The sequence below is a fragment of the Aedes albopictus genome, chromosome 3, assembly GCF_035046485.1.
Source record: "Aedes albopictus strain Foshan chromosome 3, AalbF5, whole genome shotgun sequence".
In the NCBI taxonomy this organism is placed as follows: domain Eukaryota; kingdom Metazoa; phylum Arthropoda; class Insecta; order Diptera; family Culicidae; genus Aedes; species Aedes albopictus.
In genome coordinates this window covers 132,880,063-132,886,180 of record NC_085138.1, presented here as the reverse complement: position 1 = coordinate 132,886,180, position 6,118 = coordinate 132,880,063, and the positions used below count along the sequence as shown (strand labels likewise).

The window sequence follows — 6,118 nt, the reverse complement described above, 5'->3', positions numbered from 1 at the left end:
GAGAGTCGGAGAAAGAGTTTATTTGGGGTGATAAATCAGTACATAAACGTTTGCTGGAGAGACGCTGATACAGTTTGATATGCGGTGTTTGGGTTTTGTTCGGGAATGTGTCTCGTTGTTAGATTGATAGCATGTGAGGTGCTACAAAGCCCTAGAAGAGTGCGATACTTTTCCGAGCAAGCTACAGATTTTGTGAGCGTCAATCGATCTACATACCTGATAGCAAAAATCTAATGCAACTCAACAAAAAGGGTCCACATAACTTGAGTAAATTTATTGATTGACACTAAAGGGATAATTGAGTGAAGATTTAATTTAAGTTTAAAATAAATAAATGAAAGGAGATCATTTCTTGCTCTTTGAAACCTATTTCTATTCTTTAAATGGAGTAGTAACAATGAAACGATGAATGAGTTACTCTATGGTTTAATGGCACCGAAGAGGAATTCCACGGAGTCATGTCAGTCGATCCTGAGCGACCATTTCAAAAATATCTGAAACTTTGCACAGTTTTTCAATTTCATCTAAATCGCCATTTTTCGATATCAAACCTTCATATTCACTCACGACTAACTTTTCAAAAGAGTGTATGCGAAAATAGTTCAAAAATATTCTAAAAGCTGTACAGCAAAAACGGATTGTTCGATTGTTATGAATTTTTCAGCAAAGTTAGATAACTAAATGATGATTCCTTAGAAAATATACACTGTAAAAAATTTCTTTTTTTACTATAAAAAAATATGATCTTTGTCACAAAAACTCAAATATCTCAGAACCCTATCTTTTTACCAACGTCAATTTTTTAGGGAAAATGGCCCATTATATCAGCTATCTACCATAAAATTTTGGTGATGGTAAACTGATAAACAAAAAAGTTATGACATTTCAAACATTTCACAATTTTTACATTTAGTAACAAAAAAAAAATTTTTTTCTGTGTAAATTATTTCGAGAACTATATTTTGATGCTGATTTTATTGTAAAGGCTACCGCATGAATTAAACAAGTTGTTTTCATGATATTTTTGTTTGATTATTTATAATTACTATAGTATCTATTTGAACCTTACACGCGATCCAGTGTTGTGATCAAAAATATTGAGATTGTCATACTTTTTATTGTACGTGACTGGTGAAAAAATCCCTTGATAGTGTTGAAAAGCTGTTGATCATAAGAAAAATGGAATTAAACTTATTTTGAAGACGAAAGCTGCATAATAAAAGTTTTATATATACGCGTATACGTCTAGTTGATCTGCAAAAAAATACCTCTTATGTCGTTTTCGTTTTTGTGGCGGTGCTACACCGCTTCGTGCTACACTTTTCACTACAAAAACGAACATTTTCGGTGCAGTTGCATTGGTGTGCGTGAATAAGAACCAAAATATTTACAACTTCGCAAACGTTGATTGGTGGACACGGTGTACACCCGCTACACTCTCGAATTTTTGAGTGCTGCACTATCTTGAGCGGTGCAGAAAAAGTGCTACACCGGTGCAGCACGAAAATCAAAAACGAACACTTTCGGTGCAAAAGTGCTACACCGGTGTAGCTCCACCGCAAAAACGAAAACGACATTAGAGAACAGACTTTATGATCGGAAAAATGCGAGTAACTTCAACAACAACAAATGCATGAGAGGTACATACCACAGACAAACAGACAAAACGCCTAGAACAATTTTCGTGAAAATCCATCGCCCAGTTCACACTACCACCACCTGGTGGAAATGTTTCACGAAACACTGCGTTGTGCAATATCGTCATCAGAAGGCGCTAGTGTGAAACGTCAAACGCAAAGAAAAACGATGGGCACTCTTCTGGTTATGAAAGCCACAACCAAGATTCAAAATGATCGTTAAAGGCGTGGTCAATGAAAATTTCGTCAGTGTTACGTTTGTTTGTCTGTATAATACATACCATGAAAATGCTCACGAAAAAGCAAAAAAATACTACCGCTATGGATATTAAAAATTTTATAGTAAATTTTTTCTTCGTCCAATCAAACAACACCAAACTAGTCAGTTAAAACTAATAAGTGATTTTGTTTATTATAATGTAACGAACAACATGAACAGTCGCTTTCTCAAAGGTCTTCAACTCAACGCTCTCTTGTAGACCGCTTGTGAAAAAAAATGTTCAAAAGAGTTACGAAATCTCATAGATAAACTGAAAGAGACTGGTTATGCCCAAATTGAATACAAATTTACGCATTTGCACGTCCTGCCGTCTAGACTTTGACAAACGAGTCATCTGTATATCATCGGTAAAGCAGGGCGCAGGAAGTTCGAAAACGACAACAACTGAGAAATTGCCAGAAGTGCTAAGTGCAGAGAGTCATGCCACCGTACCATCAGCGACATCTGTTTAAACAATTTAATCACGCCTCTTTTCAAAAATGCTTTGAAATATACTTCAACATTTATACCCATTTCAATATTTTTAACGTTGCAAAACACGCTTTCAACATTCATCTTGAAGAAGAGGGAAAACACTTGTCCTCAAATGTAACAGCAAATTAATCAATAAACGACTAATGCGCGGAGGGCGTGATAAAATCGGAACAGTACTGTACATATAATATACATAATACATAATAAAAACAGATTGTTTTACTCACGCAAGGCCATTAACAATAAAATCAGCATCAAACTGCGCTTTCCGGCCGAAATAATTTACACTAAAAAAAATTATTACTAAATGTGAAAATTGTGGAATGTTTGAATTGTCATAACTTTTTTGTTTATTAGTTTATCATCACCAAATTGTTATGGTAGATTGCTAATACAATGGACCGTTTTCCCTAAAAAATTACATTGGTAAAAAGATAGGGTTTTGAGATATTTGAGTTTTTGTGACAAAAATGATATTTTTTAATGTTAAAAAAAGATTTTTTTTTTCACAGTGTACATTTTCTTAGGAATCACCATTTAGTTATCTAACTTTGCTGAAAAATTTATTGCAATCGAACGAACCATTTTGGCTGTGCAGATTTTTGAATATTTTTGAACCATTTTCACAAACACCCTTTTGAAAAGTTAGTCGTGATTCAAAATAAAAATTTGATATCGGAAAATGACGATTTAGATGGAACTTAAAAACTGTGCAAAGTTTCAGTTCAATAGAAAATCATGAATTAAAAAATTTCCTTAATTTTGATGCTGTTGCTTGGAATCGCTCCGAAATAACTTAAGAAGTTTATGTTAGACCGAGAGATTACTCATGCTGCTGAGAAATCATACACTTCAATGGCATACAGAATTCGAATGAGCGGTTTACTTATTTGTAACCGATAGAAATTCACCCTTTAGATCAACCACTTACTACACTTGTAACTGCATACATATATATTCTTGTGCAATATATTATAGTTCTTAAAATTAGGCGTAGGTGCTCAAAAAAAGAAGCGATGGGGATCTTTTTCTTCTCATCCGCCTTATTCTAGGCGTAAAGCCATAGAACAAATAATTTGCTTTTAAGCTCATTGATAAGATCTATTCGAACGATCTTATAATTGCTTGGAAACTTGGATGTTTCTGCCAAACTCAGCAAACCAATGAAAATGGTCAAGTGCCGAGCAAAGCAGTGGAAAACTGTTCAAATGTGTTGTATGTAATTCTGTGGGGAATCCTCCCAGAATTCTGAGAAGAATCCTCGCAGGATTCTGTGGAGAATTCTCCCAGGATTCTGTCAAGAATCCTCCCAGGATTCTGGCAAGAATCCTCTCAGGATTCTGGCAAGAATCCTCTCAGGATTCTATCAAGAATCCTCTCAGGATTCTATCAAGAATCCTCTCAGGATTCTATCAAGAATCCTCTCAGGATTCTGTCAAAAATCCTCTCAGGATTCTGTCAAAAATCCTCTCAGGATTCTGTCAAGAATCCTCTCAGGATTCTGTCAAGAATCCTCTCAGGATTCTGTCAAGAATCCTCTCAGGATTCTGTCAAGAATCCTCTCAGGATTCTGTCAAGAATCCTCTCAGGATTCTGTCAAGAATCCTCTCAGGATTCTGTCAAGAATCCTCTCAGGATTCTGTCAAGAATCCTCTCAGGATTCTGTCAAGAATCCTCTCAGGATTCTGTCAAGAATCCTCTCAGGATTCTGTCAAGAATCCTCTCAGGATTCTGTCAAGAATCCTCTCAGGATTCTGTCAAGAATCCTCTCAGGATTCTGTCAAGAATCCTTTCAGGATTCTGCAAGAATCCTCTCAGGATTCTGGCAAGAATCCTCTCAGGATTCTGGCAAGAATCCTCTCAGGATTCTGGCAAGAATCCTCTCAGGATTCTGGCAAGAATCCTCTCAGGATTCTGGCAAGAATCCTCTCAGGATTCTGGCAAGAATCCTCTCAGGATTCTGGCAAGAATCCTCTCAGGGTTCTGGCAAGAATCCATTCAGGATTCTGGCAAGAATCCATTCAGGATTCTGGCAAGAATCCATTCAGGATTCTTGCAAGAATCCATTCAGGATTCTGGCAAGAATCCATTCAGGATTCTGGCAAGAATCCTCTCAGGATTCTGGCAAGAATCCTCTCAGGATTCTGGCAAGAATCCTCTCAGGATTCTGGCAAGAATCCTCTCAGGATTCTGGCAAGAATCCTCTCAGGATTCTGTGGAGAATCCTCTCAGGATTCTGTGGAGAATCCTCTCAGGATTCTGTGAAGAATGCTCTCTGGATTCTGTGGAAAATCTCATCATGATTCTGTGGTGGATCCTCTCAGGTTTCGATGGAGAAACCTCTCAGGATTCTTTGGAAAATCCTCTCAGGATTCTGTCAAGAATCCTCTCAGGATTCTGTCAAGAATCCTCTCAGGATTCTGTCAAGAATCCTCTCAGGATTCTGTCAAGAATCCTCTCAGGATTCTGTCAAGAATCCTCTCAGGATTCTGTCAAGAATCCTCTCAGGATTCTGTCAAGAATCCTCTCAGGATTCTGTCAAGAATCCTCTCAGTATTCTGGCAAGAATCCTCTCAGGATTCTGTCAAGAATCCTCTCAGGATTCTGTCAAGAATCCTCTCAGGATTCTGTCAAGAATCCTTTCAGGATTCTGTCAAGAATCCTTTCAGGATTCTGTCAAGAATCCTCTCAGGATTTTGTGTAGAATCCTCTCAGGATTCTGTCAAGAATCCTCTCAGGATTATGTAGACTCAGGATTCTGTAGAACCATGTGACGATTCTCTACAGAATCCTGCGAGAATTCTCTACAGAATCCTGCGAGGATTTTCTACAGAATCCTGCGAGGATTCTCTACAAAATCCTGCGATGATTCTCAACAGAATCCTGCGAGGATTCTCTACAGAATCCTGAGAGGATTCTCTACAGAATCCAGCGAGGATTCTCTACAGAATCCTGCGAGGATTCTCTACAGAATCCTGCGAGGATTCTCTACAGAATCCTGCGAGGATTCTCTACAGAATCCTGCGAGGATTCTCTACAGAATCCTGCGAGGATTCTCTACAGAATCCTGCGAGGATTCTCTACAGAATCCTTAGAGGATTTTCTACATAAACCTGCGCGGATTGTCTACAGAATCTTGCGAGGATTTTCTGCAGAATCCTGCGAGGATTGTCTACAGAATCCAGAGAGGACTGTCTACAGAATCCTGCGAGGATTGTTTACAGAATCCTGCGACGATTTTTCAAAGAATTCTGATAGTATTCTCTACAGAATTCTGCGAGGATTCTCCACAGCATCCTGCGAGCATCCTATACAGAATCCTACGAGGATTCTCTGCAGAATCCTGCGAGGATACTCTACAGAATTCTGCGAGGATTGTCTACAGAATCCTGCGAGGATTGTCTACAGAATCCTGCGAGGATTGTTCACAGAATCCTGCGAGGATTGTCTACAGAATCCTGCGAGGATTGTCTACAGAATCCTGCGAAGATTGTTCACAGAATCCTGCAAGGATTGTCTACAGAATCCTGCGAGGATTCTTTCCAGAATCAGAATCATTTCTAGTAAACCTACTTAAAACATAATGTAATCATGACGAATAAAAACTTAGGTAATTTTAATAGATGATTAATCCACCTAAAAGGGCTAATACAACCGAAAAAATGGTTGAATTTTGACAAAATATCGTTTGCATACTGTATCACCATTTTTTGCCATTATCATCCTC

General features: G+C 38.0%; 1 long non-coding RNA gene across 1 annotated transcript; it reads left to right on the top strand.

Moving 5' to 3' along the window:
• The first annotated feature begins 445 nt into the window (after positions 1-445).
• Positions 446-2,231, top strand: LOC134290689 (uncharacterized). Its single transcript, XR_009998895.1, has 2 exons — positions 446-1,275; positions 1,581-2,231. It is a non-coding gene; the product is annotated as an uncharacterized LOC134290689 (long non-coding RNA).
• Positions 2,232-6,118: the final 3,887 nt, after the last annotated feature.